Source organism: Oreochromis niloticus, linkage group LG20 (genome assembly GCF_001858045.2).
Source record: "Oreochromis niloticus isolate F11D_XX linkage group LG20, O_niloticus_UMD_NMBU, whole genome shotgun sequence".
NCBI classification, from domain to species: domain Eukaryota; kingdom Metazoa; phylum Chordata; class Actinopteri; order Cichliformes; family Cichlidae; genus Oreochromis; species Oreochromis niloticus.
In genome coordinates, this window is record NC_031984.2 from 5,692,946 (window position 1) to 5,713,400 (window position 20,455).

Here is a 20,455-nt window from a genome sequence, read left to right on the forward strand (position 1 = left end):
AGTTACTCAGAAGCATAGAAAGTATTTATAGTTTCACCAGGTTTTCTGTATTAAGTACCTGCTGTTGTACTTTCTGTTAAAACTTGAGCAGCTCCTCTTTCTGCTTCAAACACTCAGTAACAACTACAGCTCCCACAATGCTTTCCTCTGTCTGTGTCTGTTACACTGACACTTGTGAAAAAGCTGTGAAACCAAACAGTGACTAATCACAGTCTATATCTGTCATCTAGCACAGATACACAGATACAGAAGTTCATTTAGCAGTTCATATCCCAAGTCCTGTGTATTGTGATCCATATAGTTAAATGTTTTCAGTTCCATTTGACCATATTCTGCAACATTTGACTTTAATTATATTTTTATTTCAATGTTTTTGTACTTTAACTTATTTTAACACAATTGTTCTCTTTTACTTAGAATAGAATAGCCATTTGTTGTGATTGTACATGTACATCAAAATTGTGGAAAACTGATTTTTTTTTAGAAATTTCGAGATCGAGAGCCACTGGGACAAGTCTTGGATGCAGCGGATATGCGTTATCGGCTGATGGATCGAATGGTCAAACAGAGTTGCCGATGGGACAAACGGGATTGGATCATACGGAAAGGGCAAGAAGCGCAAGAGGCAGCGAACAAGAACGATACCAAAACGTTTTATTGAATCGTTCAGGAACTGAGCAAGCGGCAGAGGAGTACCAGTCAAGGGCAAGGACGGTCGCCTCTTAACAACGGCGGAGGAACAAGACCGATGATGGGTCCAACATTTCAAGGAAATCCTGAATCAACCAGCGCCTATGTCGACGATACCCGAAGACACCTTCTGCCCCATGGATGACCTTCCAGTTAATGTTAGTCCAATTACCGTGGCGGAGAAAAAAGCCGCAATTCGGTCCAACCCCTGGGCCCCGGGGTTGGACAAGATTTCGGTCGAGATGTTGAAAAATGGCGGCGACCTTATAGTCGAACAATTTACGGCCGTGCTCAATCGCTGCTGGGACACAACGACAGCTGAGAAAGATTGGAGGAAGGGCGTCATCGTGAAACTGCCGAAGAAGGGTGATCTCGCTGATTGTAACTGGTGTGGGATCTCGCTCCTTTCCGTTCCAGGAAAGGTCCTGTGCTCTGTGCTACTCCGACGTCTTCACTTGACGATCGATCAGCTGCTGCGGGAAGAACAAGCCGGGTTCCGGAATGGACGATCTTGTTCAGAGCAGATTTTTGTGCTACGGACAATAATCGAACAAAGTGCTGAGCTACAGCAATGACTGTCAATCAACTTCATAGACTTTACAGAAGCATTCGACAACGTGCATCGAGAAACGATCTGTAGAATTGCCAGGTCCTACAGCATACCAGAGATGTTCATTAGCCTCCTGAGAAACATCTACTACGAGTCAAGCTGCTGCGTCCGTACAGATAGTGGGATTTCAGACTTGTTTGAGATCAAGACAGGAGTCCGACAAGGCTGCATTATTTTGCCATTCCTGTTTGTGCTGGCTGCGGATTTCATCATTCGACATACCCTGGGGGACGGCGAGCACGGAGTCCAAGGAAATGACGGACGACGACTTGCAGATCTTGATTTCGCGGACGACATTGCGCTGCTCGGATCTACTCAATGTTCCATTTGCGATTTGACCGCCATGCTGGAAAATGAAGTGTCAAAGATCAGACTGTGGATCAGCGCTGCCAAAAGCAAAGTCATGCGGATGGGTTATGCCAGAGTGAATACTCCTTATCATCCAAAGTCTGTTTGTTCAATACGATAGTCGTACCAATGGCTATCTATGCGAGTGAAACATGGAAGTCGACGGCAACAATCACCCGACAACTGAATGTTTTCCAACAGCGCGACCTCCGACGGATTCTCAAGATTCTCAAGATTATCGAGATCATGTTACCAACGAGGAGGTCCTTCAGCGCACTGCCTCATGACCGCTAGCGGACGAGGTATTGAAACGACTATTTCGTCTCGCTGGTAACGTTCTTCGCCAACATCCAGAAAGACTACCGAAGATTGCCATGTTGTGGAGACCCACCCGGGGTTCATGGAGCCGCGGACGACCAAAACAGACGTGGAGATGGTCATTCATTGACGACCTGAAAGCAGTCGATCTTTAATGGGACGAGGCTGAAGATGTGGCTGCAAACCGAGCTCGTTGGTGATCCCTTGCCGCCCAATGCGCCATCCGGCGTAGGAGGAACTAAGTCTAAGTAAGTTAGAAATTACAGAAAGATCAAGAGTTCTTCCTCCACAACCCGGAATTTGTCACTGTTAGGTAGTTCACTGATTAATGGAAGACATGCAAATCTGCATACATATAAAAACATATAACGTACCTGAACTTCCAGAGGAGGCTGATGAAGGTGTGGAGCTTCCTGAAGTTGAGCTTAAACTCTGTGTTGTTGGTGGTGTGGAGGCTGATGAGAGAAACACTGAAGCTGAAAAAGGTCTCAGAGTCCCGTTTGGTGTTGAAGTGGTTGAAGCTGTGAACAATGAAACCATCAGAGTCATAATAAGACCACTTGAAGCAGTTTATATATCTGCATGTGACTGACGTGGTTATGGGCTGTTTGACAGCAGAACTGATGAAACTTGATGTTTCAGATAAATATAACATCTGTAGGTGATTTGAAAGAAAAGTAGCTGCCTTTGAGACGGGAAACTTCTGTCAGACTTTCAAAGACAAACACGACTGTTAGCAGAAACTCACCTTCTGTGACAATCAGCTCAAAATCATCGTTTCCATCTGTCCACCAGGCTCTGCCCAAAGAGCACCTGTACCATCCTGAGTCAGACTGTTTCAACTGTGTGATGCTCACATACAGAGTATCATATGAGGTTATATCTGCTTGTTCATATTTAATGCTGTATCTGCCGTTCTGAGCTGTATCATCAGATGTTTCCACAAGAATGTTTCCATTTTCACATTTTTCCTTACAGAAGAGTTTCCTGCTTCCAGACAAATAAAAGCTGCATTTAACTGTGATGTTTCCTCCTTCCTCTGCTCTGTGGGTGAGAGTTTGTGCTTTGACCAAACCAGTGTTTCCATCCTGAAGTGCTGCTGAAAGGATGAACAATCATTAGTTACAATCTTACTATAGATTCAATGTGACAGGTGATTATTAATTTCATTTTTGAATTTTATTTCTCTTTGATGACATCATCATCATCATCATCATCTGTTTCTATGTGAAATGAGCATTATAGACGTGCTACTAGTTTTGAGTTTGTCATCGCTCACTGTGCTGTTGCTCTTCAGTTCATTAAAAGAAGAAATGAAACACAAAGTGTTGTTTCATCAGCTCTATTAATATAAGTTTGTCTTTCAAAGAAGAGTAGACGAAAAGTATTTGATTACAGATTCAATGTGAATTAAAAAATAAAAATTGTGGAACTGAAATGTTTCCACATCTTGTTTCTTGCAGTTTGCAAATTATTTTTAGTTTCACATCAGTTTGATCCCCATGTTTCGGTGACTCATTTCCAAACTTCACAATATGTTTAGCACAGAAACAGGTAACTGTGAGAGAGAACAAGGAAATGAAAAAGGAAGTTGCAAAACTGACCAAGGATGAACCCAAACATATGCAGAACAGGAGAACAGAACTATAATACAAAAATAACCAAAAAAATGAATGAGAGAAATCCCAAAACATCCCAACAACCCAAAATGATGACAGAAGCAGCTAGTTACAAAACACCAGGGTGTGCACTGAGCCCTCTCCTGTACTCACTCTACACCTACAGCACAGCCGCTACCAACTCCAACATCATTTAGAAGTTTGCGGACGATACAACAGTGGTTGGTCTTTTCACCAAAGGTGATGAGATGGGTTACAGGGATGAGGTCAGCGCCCTGACACACTGGTGTCTCATCCTCAACATCACAAAGACAAAAGAGATGATAGTGACTTCCGGAGGTATAGAGAAGCACATATCCCCATCATCATTAAAGGTGCTGCTGTGAAGAGAGTGAGCAGCTTCCGTTTCCTGTGTGTACATCTGGTGGAGGATCTCATATGGTCAGTTCACACACACAAAAAAAAACAGTGAAGAAGCTGCAGCACCACCTCTTCTTTCTCAGGAGACTAAAGAGATTCGGAATGAGCCCCCACATCCTCAGGACCTTCTACCGCTGTGCCATTGAGAGCAACCTCACTGGATGCATCACCACCTGGTATGGCAACAGCACCGCCTACAACCGTAAAGCTCTCCAGAGAGTGATGCGGTGTTCTGAAAGGATAATTGGAGGTGAGATTCCCTCCCTCCAGGACATCTACAAGAAACGGCGCCTGAGTAAAGCAGGGAGAAGCATTAAACACTCCAGTCACCCCAGTCACGCACTGTTACTGGGGTGACTACTTCCATCAGGCAGGAGGTAATGTTCCAAACCAGCAGACTGAGGGACAGCTTTTTCCATCAGGCCACCAAACTGCTGAACACTTCATAGACACCTCACTGTCACTTACTGAAACTTTGACTCTTATGCACTCCATATTGTACAGTGACAGAAATAAGAAGAGAATTTACTCACTGAGGAAGATGACGCAGACCAAAGTGTGTTTCATCTCAGAGCTCTGATGGCTTAATGCTGCTTCACTTCTTCTTCACTTCAAACGAGGAACTTCTTACTTCTCTTAATGATGAGGTCATGCCTTCAAACCTCAGGATCAGGACAATTTTTATGAAAAGTACATGTTAGATTATTTAAACAATGATCATGTTCAGAGAGCAGTGTCAGTTTCTCTGATCAGTCAGACATTAAAAACTAAACAAGAAACTAAACCAAGAAGAACAATAACAAAATAAACACTCACTAATAACCACATCAAAAAAGTGTTTTTTCATCTCTGAGTGATGTGCTGTAATACTTCTGCTGTGCATGCACAAAGTTTCACAACACACCTTCTAAAGAGCTGCAAACTTCTGTATACATGTACATGTAAGAACTGTGTGTATGTGTTGAGGCAACATGATTGGCTAATATTGACCATTTCAACAGTTCACTGCCGCTTCCCCTTAATTCTCAGCAACAGCATGTTTAGATGAGCGTCAGCTGATCTGCATGGACTGCTGGCTGAGCTTAACTCAGGATAATGTGTTTTAATGTTAAAATAGAGCTTCATGTCATGTGTCATTTAAATAATCGTTCATTTGAAACCATTGTTTCAATCTGCTCTACCATGATGTAGACAGGAAGTGAAATTAAGTAGGGGTCATATTGAAGCAGGAGTATATAAACAGTGTTGTGGAGGTGAAGAGAGTGACAGACAGAATCATGAAATTAAAGCTGGATATTGAAGGTGTGATGATGAGTGTTGTCAGTGAGTTTTCCCCACAGGTTGGATGTCAGTTAGAATAAAGAGAAATTCTGCAGCAAGTATGATTGAGTGTTAAAGAGTGCCACCGGGGGGAGAGAGTGACGACTGATGCAGACTTCAGTGGACAATGAACAGACTTCAAGGGAACAGAGGTGATGAGGACGTGTGGGGTAAGTATGATGTAAAGGAGAGAAATGCATAAAGGGCACACGGTTGTTAATGGTGCGAAAATGATGGAAACGGCTGTAGTGAACACGCTTCAACAAGAGATGACTGATAATATACAGCTGTAGTGCTGAGGGAAACTGCCAAGCAGGAGTTTGATATTTCCTCTGGACAGAACAAAAAAAGACAAGGATACTTGGTGTTGGAATGAGGAACAGCAGAAAGTATTCAAAGGTATACAGGAGTACTGGAAGGCTATGCATACAAAGGGAGACGTGGCAAAGGAAAAGACTTGTATGTGAGGCTGGACACTAAGGAAAGAAAAAAGGACTTGTATTGATTGGCTGTGCAGAGACATAAAGCTGGAACGAATTTTCAGCATGTTAGAGTGATTATGGATAGAGATGAAAATGTAGTGAGAAACTACTGTACTTTCTGGACTTCAGGTGCACCGGATTATCAGGAGCACTGTCGATGAACGGGTCTGTCAGGGACCTGGGCTTGAGCGACCCAGGGTCCCTGAGCAGTTATGGATTTTTTTATATTTTATGAAAATGTGTGTGCACTGTTCTGCTGTCTGGGTTTTTTTCCATATGTGTATGTATAGGGAGGTGTGTGTGTGGGTGTGGCTGTAGCTGGAAGACCGGGTAACAGGCACCGTCAGGGGGTCGTTAGGGAAGCAACGCTTGCGCCAATGGCGCTCCTCACTGCAGCGGGATTCCCGGACTTCCCAACTGCCAGCTGTGGTGAGTAATAAGGACAATTTATCATTTGCAACTTCATCTGTTCGTTGGACGATGAACTGTAAGACTGATAGCACTGAAGCTCAGTTAGCTGCCCGCCCTGAAGCTCAGTCTCCTGCCTAGTCACTAGCCGGCCAGCCTATAGCTCTGTCTGCTGCTCAACTACCTGCTCAATTTCCACCACAAACGTATCTACAGTCAGTAACCCATCCGTCAGCACAGCCAGCTGCAGCCCAGCCGTTATCATAGCCAGCTGTAGCCCAGCCTGTAACACAGCCTGCTGTAGCCCAGCCTGTAATATAGCCTGCTATAGCCCAACCTGTAGCCCGGCCCGTAGCACGACTTGCAGCTCAGCCATTAGCTCTGCACGCAGCTCAGCCATCTGTTCAGCCAGAGGTCTCCATACCTGCTGACCCTGTGTCTGCCTCTGCTGGAGGGTCCGAGGGACCTGCTCAGCCCGACCCAGAGGTCAGCGCACTTGGGGTACCCGCTCAGCCCGCGCCGTAGGTCAGCGCGCCTGGGGGACCCGGTCAGTCCGAGCCGGAGGTCAGCACGCTGGAGGGACAACGTCCATGTCCAGCACGGCCTGCTCGGCCTGCACGTCCACACCCAGCATGGCCTGCACGTCACAAACCACCTGCCATGGTTCACAATAACCCATCAGAGCGGTTATGGAGCAGGCCGCCAGAGATGCAGTGCCGCCACCACTGGACCCGTGGCAGGCCGCCTGAGCTGCAACGCGGCCGCCACTGGACTCCACGTAAACTATTTTGTGGGGACTATTTAGATACTGTTGATGGATGCGCGGTCGGACTTTGAGAGTATGAACCTGGAAGGGTTTTTTTCTTTTGTTTAGTTTGGGAAGGCTCTAGCTCTCCGTGCTAGACCTCCCACCACCCACCCTGGGTTCGTTTGAACTCTGTTTTTGGTTGGTGATTGTTTTTGGGCCTTCGGGAGCGGAACCCTGAGAGGGGGGGTACTGTCAGCGACCTGGGCTTGAGTGGCCCAGGGTCCCTGAGCAGTTGTGGACTTTTTTATATTTTATGAAAATGTGTGTGCACTGTTCTGCTGTCTGGGTTTTTTTTTCCATGTGTGTATGTATAGGGAGGTGTGTGTGGGGGAGTGGCTGTAGCCGGAAGACCACGAGGATGATGCTTAATGGTGTGGTGAAGCCTCCACCGACCCGGGATGATTGAGTGAGACTCCATGTCAGTGTCTTGAGAGCAAAGTCTCAGTCAGTGTCCCGCAGGGGTTGTGTGCCTTGACGGCTGCGTCTATTGTTTCCCCCCAGGAGGAGCATGGGAAGCCTGAGAGCAGCAAGCACTGGGAGTGCAGACACATGGGAGCGGAGAGCACGAAGCAGTTGGGAAGAAGACATGGCACAGGAGTCGGGGGAGAGCACAGGGTTTTTTTGTGTGAACTGTTTACATCACTGTAAATAAACGCAATGCTCATTATTAAGAGTCCTGCATCTGGGTCCTCATTCCCCTCTTCCCAGACAGGGTCTGTTTTCATACATAAAGCGCACCAGATTATAAGGCGCATTAAGCAAAATAAAACAGTCAGATAAGTCAAATTTTACTCAACTCATTCTTCTTGCTTCCTCTGCTTCCATACCATTGATTCATTAATGTTGAATTCTCTCGCAGCTGCTCTATTCCCATGTTGTTGCAGTATATTAATGACTAACCGCGTATAGTGGATGGATTATCTCAGTTGTTCTCCTGACTGAAGTTTGGTCCATTTGCAGCATCTTGCCATGTGATTGCATTTTTCCCTAACCATCGGGAACCCTCATGTTAACTTTTATTAAGTGGAAAAAAAGTTAGCGTTCATCCTCCAGCTTCACTGTGTTTATGTTATGTTAACATAGCTGTGTCACTAGCGATCACGTAGCACATCATTATATATCAGCAAACCCAACTTCAGTAACCCTACAAACGTCACTGCTGTTTAGTTTTCTGTCTTCATTTATGTTGGAAGTGATGGCAAAGCTGTATGTTTTAATTTTTTCAGAAATCTCTCAGTCAGAACATGCTATATCATGTTTAGGTGGAAACTAGCGAGCTAACTTCCTGCTAACTTCCAACTCCATGAAATTTAATAAATCCTGTTTTCATGGATGCCTGGATGTAAAACTTAATTGTTACACCTGGTAAAGCAGCAAGGCTGATCATTTTATTAAAGATGAAAGAATTTAGACAGTTTTTAACTCTCAGTGATGCCGCAGTGTTCGTTTGAATTTGTGACCTGAAACTGATGGAGTTTTGTACCCAGATTACTCCGCGAGGCTCCTGACTACGGAAGCTGTAATGCTCCGCCAATCCATCAAGCGGTGTGGCTTTGTAGCTTACCAAAGTCGTACTAAAATATTTTTTGACAGATTTTTGAGGGCTGTGCACCATTAAAGGATTTTAAGTGCGCCTTACAGTGAGGAAAATAGGGTGATGAAAACAGAGAGCAAGACAGAGGAGGATAGATGGAGGAAAACTAGTGAAAAGCAGAGGACTAGAAAGAAGGAAGTAATGGTACTTGTGGATATACTTACAAAAGAGCCATAAGGCAGGAGGAAAGGGAGAAGAGCACAGAAAAGTTTCATGGATGTAGTGAACAAGGACATGTTGAGTTTTGGTTTGACAGAAGAGGACACGAGCGATAAGGTGAGAAGATGGCAGATTTCTTCTGGTGACTCCTAAAGGGAGCAGCTAAAAGATTGAAAGATTCAGTAAAATTCCCAAGATACAACCACATCAATCAGACATGTTTCCTGCATATCAGTAATTATCATACACTAAAGTTTTAATGAGCTTAGAGGTAAGTATAGATGGCATCTGTCCTGGAAGCATTTTTAAAATTCATGTTTACTTTTAATGAAGCCCACAATGTGGTCGAAATCAAGCCTCATTTACTCATTATTAAAATGTTTTATTACAATATTTCCTCACTGTGGTTGAACACATTTCATCACTTTATGTTGGTCATCATTAAACCATCAAAACTACAGATTGTCAAATTCAAAATCTTCAAAGTCACTCCAATACAACATTAATCATGTGAAATACTTTCAGCTTTAATACAGTACTTTCATACTGTAATATTATGTATAGTATTACAATAAACAGCCAACCTATGTGGAGCAATTCACTTCGGATCCTTTCACACACAGACTGATGGATCACAGTATTTTTTGCATCGTAAGAGGGGCTCTAAGAGAAAGTTATGATGACCAGAGTACGAATGTCACTCTGGCTTCACTCTGTGGACTCCTGCTACTTATATTAATTGTTTTGTTGTTTACATGAAATTGGTTTCAGCTCCATGCATCATGTTATCTGATAAGACCAGCTGCGACCTCAGGATATCAAACATGCCACTGATGTAAGTAATGCAAAAATACACAGTGTTTCGCAGTGGTAAAATTTGCCTTGTCAGTCAGATCATGTTCTTCTTGCTCAGGGTGTTTTTGAGGCTGACATTATATAAACATATGTTAAAAAAAAGAAATTCCCCTCTCGCTCCAGTGGGCGGTCTATCCTTCAAGTTCTGGTCCTCGACCAGAGGCCTGGGAGCTTGAGGGTCCTATGTAGTATCTTAACTATTCCTAGGACTGCGCTGTTCTGGACAGAGATCTCGGATGTTGTTCCTGGGATCTGCTGGAGCCACTCCTAGCTTGGGAGTCACTGCACCTAGTGCTCCGATTACCACTGGGACCACTGTTACCTTCACCCTCCACATTTTCCACAGCTCTTCTCTCACCCCTTGGTACTCCAGCTTCTCATGTTCCTTCTTCTTGTCATTAGGTATTGCTGTGTCTATCATTACAGCCATCTTCTTCTGTTTGTCTACCACCACTATGTCCAGTTGGTTGGCCATCACCATTTTGTCCATCTGTATCTCGAAGTCCCACTGGAACTTAGGTTGGTCATTCTGGACAACCCTAGGGGACATCTCCCATTTTAACCTTGGGACTTCCAGGGCGTCTTTACACAGCCTGCACCTGGGGTCTTGCCTGGGGGTCTTGATGGTTCCTGCTCTTTCTTGGGTTTGGGCTGACGATTGCTCCATTCCATAGTCAGTATCCATAGCCAGTCTTGTCAATGTCAATGTTTTTATTTTATAGTGGGCTCTTTACATTTTGAGAGAAGCCAGCTGAGTCTAATAATAGATTAAATGCCATGTTAAGGCTTTCATTTTCACATGATGAAAGCTTTCATTTTCAGATGATGAGCCATGCAGCTGCTTAGCAGCGTTGTAGTCAGAACATCACATAATTTAGATCTACAGAAATATTTTTTTGTTGCTACTTTGTACATTTAATGATTTAATACATAAGAAGTATAAAGGTAAAAATGATTAACAACATGTTGCTGGAATAACAGTATTTTGATGATGAATCCTTTATTTGTCACTTGCAGCTGTCTGCAGCAAAATTGGACCCCTTCCAACCATTCATACATTACACAAACATCACACTGGGGAGACAGGTCAGAACAGGCAGCATTAAAGAAGTTGCAGTTGTTCTTAATGTCCACCACTGGTCACCAGGTCTATTAATTTCCCGTTGCAAAGCCATATTGCGTTCAATAAACACAGTCTGAATACTCACGGCTTGCCCTTCGTCAATCATGTCAGCCAGCCTTGTGGGGTTTTGAACAGCTGTAACCGCTTTCTTTGTCCTTCGATAAGCCTGGTCCGAGCCAGCTCCGATCAGCCAGAACTCTGTTATCATGGTTCCAAAAAAGGTAGATGTCATTCAGTGTCCTCCATCGAGAGTGTCGCCAGGCACCCGACGCAACCGACCATCGAGTATCCAGCAGCAAACGTCTCTGCAGGACAATCAGGCTCTCCCGAGCCTAGGCTTCTGGTCGAGAGTAGGGTGTCAATTTCGTTAAGGGACCAGTTGATCAAATCAGGTTTTAGAGAGCAAGACTGAGAGTCTCTCTGAAGGTTAGAGTTAGACGAGACTAGACAAGGACATAGAAGCCAAGCAGGAAAGATAAGGGAGGGAGAGGGTGAGAGATGCATCCGCCACTGCCAAGAGAGCTCCCTTATGTAGCAGGTTTTCAGCTAAACATGCCAGTGCACTTCAGACCAGGACAGACCCTAAGACAAACACTAGCTCACCCCAAGGGAAAAAATTTCAAACACAAGCTAATCAATAAATAACAGGAACAAATTACAAACTTGGAAAGCTAGAAAAATACAGGCAATAAATACAACACCTTAGCAACATTGTGTATGGTGTGCAGTGAGTCCATGGAGCATCCACTCCATAAAAGCATGACAAACATAGAAGAGCCACTTCAACAGGACAAGATTCAGATGTACATCTGCACCTTATTCTTTAAAGACGAAAGACATATTTTAAAGAGTGCCAGTGTTCCCATTTAGGACCGAGAAGACAGGTGTTTCTAAAGAGGCCGTCTATGTCCACTGTGAATGACCATCATTGAACAGAGGGGGTGATTTATGAGCTCACCTATCAGCCACCTACAAACCAGTTTTGAGGTCCCTTCCCAGGTCCTTCAATCCTAACTCACACCTTGCATCGGGTGACCTCAGTAGGTCACATGATGGTGTGGAGCAATAAATATGGCTTCACCCTAAATTGTTTTTCACACCTTGGGTCATGTGATGAGGCACATGATCAATAGTGGGCCAATGACCACTAGGATTCAAACACCTGGGATTCTCCACCTCTTTGTCTTTAGAACTGAAGATGAAACATCTTCAAAACGTTTAAGAAGTCCAGTTGCTTTCTTTTTCAGTATCGTTTGTATGAAGAAGCTGAGTCTAAATATTTCCACTGCAGAAGTGAAGCAAATGTGTGTATTCTAATGTTTACAAATTATCTTATAAAAAGAAAATAAAAACCATACACTGTCAAAAATGTCAATGTTCATGTTTATTTTCATTAAAAACATGTAGATTACTGCATCTCTTCACTTTTTGTTTTCCTTAAAATATATCTTGTTTCATAGCAGTCTGTTTTCTGCAATCGTTTCACTAAATTTATCCAGAATCATAAAAGGAACATTTTTAAATTATGTATCTGTTGAACTAAATTAGAAGCAGCTGTAATAAAAACAACTTTAACATTAGGCTATATAACTGCATACTTCATCCTCGATTTTTCCCCCACCCTCATTGTTTTCTCTCGTTTTTCTGTCCCTTTTCTTCTTCTGTTCCTCTGATTTCATCTCCTGTCTTTTACCTGTCTGGCCTTCACCCCCTGTCCGCTCCAACATAATATTCATACAGAAAAAAATGAATAATGAAATTAAATAAATAAATAAAACAAAAACATAAAAAGAGGAGCCTACAGAGAGTCTATGCTGCTCCTCTTGGGAAAGCAAATATGTTTGGCACAACAAAGCATTCAGACCATTATTCTGCTGGACAGGACAGGTTTAAAAAAAGTACTGATGTAATTCATAGTGAGGAAACAGTAGAGTACAGAGGAGGTGAAGAATCTTTGGTGTGGATGGCAGTACTCAGGTCCACCTGAGGCATTGAGTAGACAACATCAGTTGCTTCACCACAGGGGGCGCTGCTGGTGACAGGAATGTGGGAAAACTCCACTTCAGCGTAGCAGAGGTTATCTGCCTTAAAGAGATAAAGAGGTGAGATCAAACATTAGACTCCAAAAATATGTTATGATTAAAAAAAATCTTGAATAGATAAACTGACAAGAAAAAACCCAAAAAAAACCCCATTAATTATCATAAAGCCTCTGAAGTCATCTTTCAAAATACTTTTGCAACAAAAACAACCTTTGATAGACTTGTTTTCCACCAGAAAGGTGTTTATATATATCTATATCTATCTATCTATAGATAGATATAGATATATGTGTGTGTGTGTGTGTGTGTAAATACATATATGATTTGCCTGTCCCATTTGATACTTTAATAATTCAGAATTATTGTCTGGAGGACAAGAAAGATATCCAGTGGATTTATTTTACCCAGTGTATCATTATGGTCCACTTGATTGATCTTTGTTGTTATTATTTATTTAATTATTTATTTTATTTCAAGTTATTACAGACAGGACAGACATGACTGGGGGATAGGAAAGGGAGAAAGAAAGAAAGAAAGAAAGAAAGAAAGAAAGAAAGAGAGAAGACACTAAAAAATCTGCTCGCTCACCTGTTGAAAGGGAAAAAAAAAGAAAACAAGCAAAAAGAGAGCAACACAATAAACACAAGACGACAGCAATAACCTAGATAAGTGTTAACCAACAGTAAATACTAAATATTGAATGTTATTGTGCAGCATGTGACCAACAGGTCACGATGTGCTTCGAGGTAGCAGCCAATAAAGTTTGTGAGCACACCTGTATGTGTGAGCATGCTTGTATTTAAAAAGTTTCTCCATGTAACAGTCTGCTAGAAGGTGTGGGGAGCCATAGCCCCGTCCCCCAGGACATGAGCACGCATGCAGGAGATCCAAACCCCAGACATCCAGAGGCCCCCAGAGCACGAGAGCCCAAGGAGGACCATCCGCAACCGCCCCACCCTCCTGGAAGGAGCTGAGCCACGGGCGCCAGGCCCTGCCAAGCAGCCACCGGGAGTGAGCCAGTACATACCTGAGCGCCCAGCCCCCAACCACTGACGGCTGAGGGCATCTGCCACTGGCAGGGAGTGTGGTGGGGGGAGATAGGCCCCAACACCTGGGGGGACCTGAGATCTTCCCAGAGAGATGGAGTCTAATACCCAACCTGACACACAGACACAAGCATGCATTCCCATCCTCATGCTCACATATACAAATACTTGGCACTCGCCCAACGTGGAGACAAACAGAAACAGACACTGCACACACACTCACACTCCCCAAGCATACTCTACACACCAGGTCCAGGTACCCTCGCCCGCAGAGGGGCAATCCGCCCCTAGACCCAGAATATGTTACCCCTTTTCCCTGGGGTGGAGACAAGCAGACTGCCCCTGCAGCAGCAGGGAAGCCCTGCATCCCAGACCCCGACCAGACAGCCAACTCCTCCTACCAGCCTCTGCCCCGATAACAAAAGAGAACGGCGTGTGAGGTCTATATTTTCAACTCCATCTGACTGGGGGTCTTCGGTGGTGGCATAAACTGAAGACACTTCGACAGGAGGTGACCTGCAGGGTATGTCACACTTTCTAATATCTTCATACAACCTGTTTTCTTCAGCAGGAGAACAAACCAGCTGACAGATACAAACCAAACAATAATGAAGCTGATGTGTGTCGCATTTCCTAAAACTCACCGGCATGTCAGCATACTCTGTTTCCACAGGAGGTCCTGAAAAACATCCAGGTCAGAAAATAAACATGATGAACCTGAGGAACTAAACTCAGGAACAATATGAAGAACTACAAATGAACTACAGTTAGATAAGACACATGACTGATAAAGAATCAAAACCATATCAATCAAATCTGCTACAATCAGTTTCTGTTGTGAGTCATAAATGAACATTCGGTGCTCTTTTTACAAACAGACTGAACTTCAAAAGTGAAAACAGCGTGACAGAAACGTCACACCTGACTTAATTCATGCAAACTGGGACATTCTGAGCTGAGACAGGTCAACCATGGTGCCATGTTTTCCTGTGTTTTATGGTTATTTTATAAAACTGTAATTTTGAAGGATTATTTTTGAACATATCCAAGTGAGACTCTGTCTTGGTGATCGTCACCATCAGATCAGTAACACCTTTCAGTCCAGTGGTCTGTTTTCACAGCAGCTCTGTCAGTCTGAGATTATCTGGTGTTAACATGACGTAGACACACTCTCATCGTGGTGACTGGATCAGAGTTACGCTGATTTTACACAACAAAAGGTGGAAAACGGTGGAAGAGAAAAAATATTTTCTATTTGGTCTTCCTGTATAAATCTTAATGACAATTACACTTTGGTAAATAATCTGCTTTAAAAGGTGTTTATGATGACAATACAATGAATAAGGGAGCATATTATACTGTACATGCTGCGTGTTGACATTTCCGTTGATTGACAGAATATTTAATCCATGCATGAAAAAGTGAGCAAGTAATTTTTACTGTGATGAAAACACTGTGTTTGTTTCATGTAGCCTCACCTCTGGGTTTAGTGGTCCTGCTCTTCAAGTAGAAAATCAGCAGAGCTGCTGATAAGATGACGATCATAACGACCAGAATCAGACCCACATAAATCAGCACATCTGCAGGAGTTTAACAGAGAAGATTTCTTTTACTCACAGTGTAAACATGTGGCCTCCAGGTCTGTTCATGTAGCAGTAAAGTTGTGCACATACAGAGTAATGTGTATTTTTAGATTGAAAACAGTTCCTCAAACATTACCTGAGAAACTGTTTATCAAGCATGACGGAACAATTTTTATTTAAAAACTATTGACTTCAGTTTCCTTCTGCATTAAGTTATTTTATGAAATAGTTATTAAAAAGCATAGAAACTGTTTATTTTTTCACTAAGTTTTCTGCATTGAGCACCTGCTTCTCATTTACAACACTTAAATATCTGAGTGCTTCTTCCACAGCTCTTAATGTGTCATTCTTTTGTAGTTCTCTGATAAAAACACATTAATGAACCCAAAGCCCTTTTCTACTCGGGCACTCATATGACCTGCCTCATTCATCCTCTTGGACAAACACTTTTGTGCTTTCTATCCAACAGTGACACTCTGATAAACACACTGGAATTTGGGATCAAACAACTGGTCTTCCAATTAGTAGATGACATGCTCTACCTCCTGAGTGACAGCCACCCAATATATTGTACCTGATCTTGCATCTTTGGTTTCAGAGGAGGCTGATGAAGGTGTGGAGCTTCCTGAAGTTGAGCTTAAACTCTGTGTTGTTGGTGGTGTGGAGGCTGATGAGAGAAACACTGAAGCTGAAAAAGGTCTCAGAGTCCCGTTTGGTGTTGAAGTGGTTGAAGCTGTGAACAATGAAACCATCAGAGTCATAATAAGACCACTTGAAGCAGTTTATATATCTGCATGTGACTGACGTGGTTATGGGCTGTTTGACAGCAGAACTGATGAAACTTGATGTTTCAGATAAATATAACATCTGTAGGTGATTTGAAAGAAAAGTAGCTGCCTTTGAGACGGGAAACTTCTGTCACACCTTCAAAGACAAACACGACTGTTAGCAGAAACTCACCTGCTGTGACAATCAGCTCAAAATCATCGTTTCCATCTGGACTCAAAATTCTGTCCAAAGAGCACCTGTACCGTCCTGAGTCAGACTGTTTCAGCTGTGTGATGCTCACATACAGAGTATATGACAGAGTATCTGTTTGTTCATATTTAATGCTGTATCTGCCGTTCTGAGCTGCATCATCAGATGTTTCAACAAGAATGTTTCCTTTTTCACATTTTTCCTTACAGAACAGTTTCCTGCTTCCAGACAAATAAAAGCTGCATGCAACTGTGATGTTTCCTCCTTCCTCTGCTCTGCGGGTGAGAGTTTGTGCTTTGACCAAACCAGTGTTTCCATCCTGAAGTGCTGCTGAAAGGATGAACAATCATTAGTTACAATCTTACTGTAGATTAATTTAAAGACAGATGGTTATCACTGTGTTTTTTTTTTCTTCAGTATATAAAATAAAGAATAATTCAGTGTTGTTTCAGGAGCTCTACTAAGATGTTCAGAAGGACAGAGAAAAAAATATTTGATTGCAGACTAAATTTACAATAAAAATTCAAAAAGTCATTTCTGGGGTTAAAAGTAAAATGAAAATGATTTGCACACTGCAGTGATGCAAAAGCAGAAGTTTGTGTAAACATTTAAATTCGACGTATGTTTATATTTCAGGGTTTTATCTTTTTATAACTATTAAAACGTGTCCTTTCTATGAGCTGCATGTTTGAGTGACTCTTTTCCAAACACTCAGTTTAACCACAGAAAGAAATAATTTTTATGAGAGAGAACAAAGAAGTGAAGCAAGTTGTAAAGCCAGCTGATTACCTACAAATGACAATAAAATGGAGACAAATAAGACTTAGAAGACAGAAAGTGACAGAGAGAAGAAGAGAATTTACTCACTGAGGAAGATGAAGCAGACCAAAGTGTGCTTCATCTCAGAGCTCTGATGGTTTAATGCTGCTTCTCTTCTTCTTCACTGCAAACCAGGAACTTCTTACTTCTCTTAATGATGAGGTCACGCCCTCAAACCTCACGCACGCACGCACACACACACACACACACACACACGCACGCACGCACACACAAACACACACACACACACACACACACACTATTGCAACAGTGTTTCTTTATTTAAGTTTCCTGTTTCCTCTCATAACTTAAATCTTTTCCACTTTCAAAGCTTCATTCAGGCTCTAAAGAAACCGACCGCTTGAGGTTTACTAAACTACAATTATACATTATTAGTTATAAACTAGACTTGCTCATTATACTAAAATGCTGTCAGTCCTCCATTTTCATCAGATCAAACAGAACACTACAATCTCTCTAAAGGCTATTTTTCACATCTGCTCTGCAAAAATGTTCTTCACAGAGGCATATCTGGAACTTTTGATCAAAATAATGCACCGTTGTTTAACTATTTGGTCAGTTAAAGACTTTGGAAATTAAAGAGGGGCAGCATGCAAACAAACAATATTTAATATTTCATTTATCAGAAGACTCAGAAATTAAATTTAAATTGTGTATCATAACATCTTTTAATGTTCAGAGATTAATCCATTGTCTACCCAAACTTAAACACAATAATGGAGGAAAGGAAAATATTTACCAAGTGTCTATTTTTGTAGTCATTCTTTTCTTCTTTATTTGAAGTTAATGTATTTTTTATGTAGTGTTGTTTTTATCTGACAAAATTCTGACCAAACAGAATAACCTTATATATATGTTACATTTTTATTTTGCCCGTTCACAAGAAATTGTAACCCCAGGTCAAAAAGATACAAAAGAAGTAGACTATATATATAAGTCATAACAAATATAAATGTATCCTGTCCTCCGCTCAGTTACATAACAACGTGGAGGCAAGGACCTCACAGCACAAGCATACTCCCAGCCTATTATAAGTATGTGTTGCACAAAAGTACAGACATTCTGTACTTACTTAGAAGTACAAATACTACTGTTAAAAAATACTCCAGTAAAAGTTGAAGTACTGATTCAACTTCTTTACTCAAGTAAAAGTAAAAAAGTACAGGCCCTGAAATGTACTCAAAGTAATATAGTAAAAAGTAGCTCTTTGGAGGATGTTTCTATTTTGGTGCAAAGCTAACTGAACCTTGTGCTACAATAACATAATGATAAAATAATATCACTAGATGGGAACACAAACTTTAGTGTCACTTTTTTATATTCTAATCAATGAAAATAAGAGTAAAAATAAAAACTGTATATCCATTTTCTGTTGCCTACATTGTAAAGGTTGACTTTGCCTCTAAACAGGAAAATATGTATAGTGTAGCTGTCGCAGTAAGATATAATTATATTGTTCAAAGCTGAGTATTTACAGTTTTTTCTGATTGCTTAAGCACATTTTTTGTAACTATTGGCTATTTTTGCAAAACTCTACACACAAATAAGAAAACCTGTCACCCAATTATCAAAACATTGTAGTTCTCTTGCAAAAGCGAATACAGCTAGATTAACTCTTCACACCTTCGTAAAAATGGTGTTTTCGTATCAAACAGTACACACAAGCCATCATCTACTAAGCACACAATGCGCCAACTACACACTGATGGTATGAATACAAAACACATCTGATTTTTGCTTTCTCTGTGCACAAGGTAGGCCATGTCAGTTTGAGCTCATACTTTTGTCATAGATCCATAAGCATAGAGGGATCCAAACTTCTGGTACTGGTGTTTATTCACACACATCAAAACAAACACAAGTGTTTATTTCCAAGTACAGGACTATTTGCAATCACCATATTGACTATATGGGTTTCTTGGTCTGCAGTGAACATGCTTCCTCTGCCCCAGCATCTGGTCGTCTAGCAATTCTGTAAAGTAACAATTTCAGTATTTTTACATCTATGGTATTTTTGTGTTTCTCATTAGCATGGCAGTGCTACAGATCTTAGTGCAGAGTGACTGTACTAACCGATTCTGATTTCGAAATGTCCTTATGATGCTTGCTACAGTGTAGCAGCTCGAGTTAGGCTGGACCCGTTGGCCAGCTTCCCCCAGGGTCACTCCATGGTTGATTACATGGTCCACTATTGTAGCTCTGATGTCATCAGCAATTCTATTTCTTACTCTTCTTACCCTTCCTCTCCCCCTCCTCGTCCTCCTCCCCCCCCCTCCTCATCCTCCTCTTGCTCCTCCTTGTCCTTGTTGTCCTCTTCGTCCTACTTCTTCACCTCCACGTCCTGTTCCTCGGCCTCCTCTACTTCTCACTCTTCCTGCTCCCTCCACTGTACTCCACACACAGAGCTTACCTGTATTATAGTGCTTAGGCTGATTGCAAAGTGAACTAATTATCTAAAAAAGTTTTCACATGTGACAGTGTGCCAGACGGTTGGCAAAATAGCATAAATAATGGCCATAAATGTGTATAGTTTTGCTAGGAGTGTGTTGGAAATTTGGTAATTGAGTGTAAGCAGTGAATTGTGCCTACAGTTTTGCAAAGTGTGTGTTACAAAATGGCAAACTGAGTGCAAAGCAGTGTTTGTGCTTTTAGTTTTGCAAACTCAGTGAGTGGTTTTGCTATAAGTATTAATAGTTTTAGAAATTGTGCTATAAGAATCACAGTTAGGGTTTAAGCATTCAGAAAAAACTGTAATGTAATTCCATATGTTGTATTGTTGCCACCTTCTGGTGGACTTGAGTATTGCGCTTTGAGGTGCGCATGGTTTGGACGGATGTTCAATTAAGGCACACATGCCGCCGGTAGGTGAAGGATCAAGCCAGAAAACAAGCTACCTTGTGAATAAGGAGCAAAACATGGAGTGCAATTGCTCCTGAATGTTTGGTAGAAAGGCGCACACGGTACGTTTTTGTTTGGGTTTTAATTTTATTTTGCTGACACAATATCTGTGTTTGCTGGTGAAGACGAGATTAAAATACTGGTTAAACATCAGTTGGAGCATGGCTCTTTATTCTACACTAAACATTAAAAATAACCTTCGGGAGCGGTTACATATGGTCAGGGATTAAAGCTGTGGTTCTCTAAGTGCGAATATGTGGTCGGGTCTGTCGCGCATCATTTACAGTGGTGCTAAAACCCACCACTGGGGCACG

At 42.0% G+C, this 20,455-nt stretch overlaps 1 long non-coding RNA gene across 8 annotated transcripts in view; it reads right to left on the reverse strand.

Moving 5' to 3' along the window:
• Nucleotides 1–20,455, reverse strand: part of LOC106097464 (uncharacterized) — an 84,283-nt gene that overhangs the window by 13,186 nt on the left and 50,642 nt on the right. The window contains exons 1-7 of one of the 8 annotated variants that reach the window (XR_003215446.1): nucleotides 17,271–17,353; nucleotides 16,386–16,733; nucleotides 16,000–16,158; nucleotides 15,321–15,422; nucleotides 14,503–14,521; nucleotides 13,532–13,535; nucleotides 12,121–12,842 (exon numbers count right to left, since the gene is read on the reverse strand). This is a non-coding gene — a long non-coding RNA (uncharacterized LOC106097464). Of the gene's footprint in view, nucleotides 1–2,340; nucleotides 2,689–12,120; nucleotides 12,843–13,531; nucleotides 13,536–14,486; nucleotides 14,522–15,320; nucleotides 15,423–15,999; nucleotides 16,159–16,385; nucleotides 16,734–17,270; nucleotides 17,354–20,455 lie in introns of those variants that run through there. The other 7 variants (XR_002057573.2, XR_002057571.2, XR_003215447.1 and 4 more) reach the window with 7 other exon arrangements.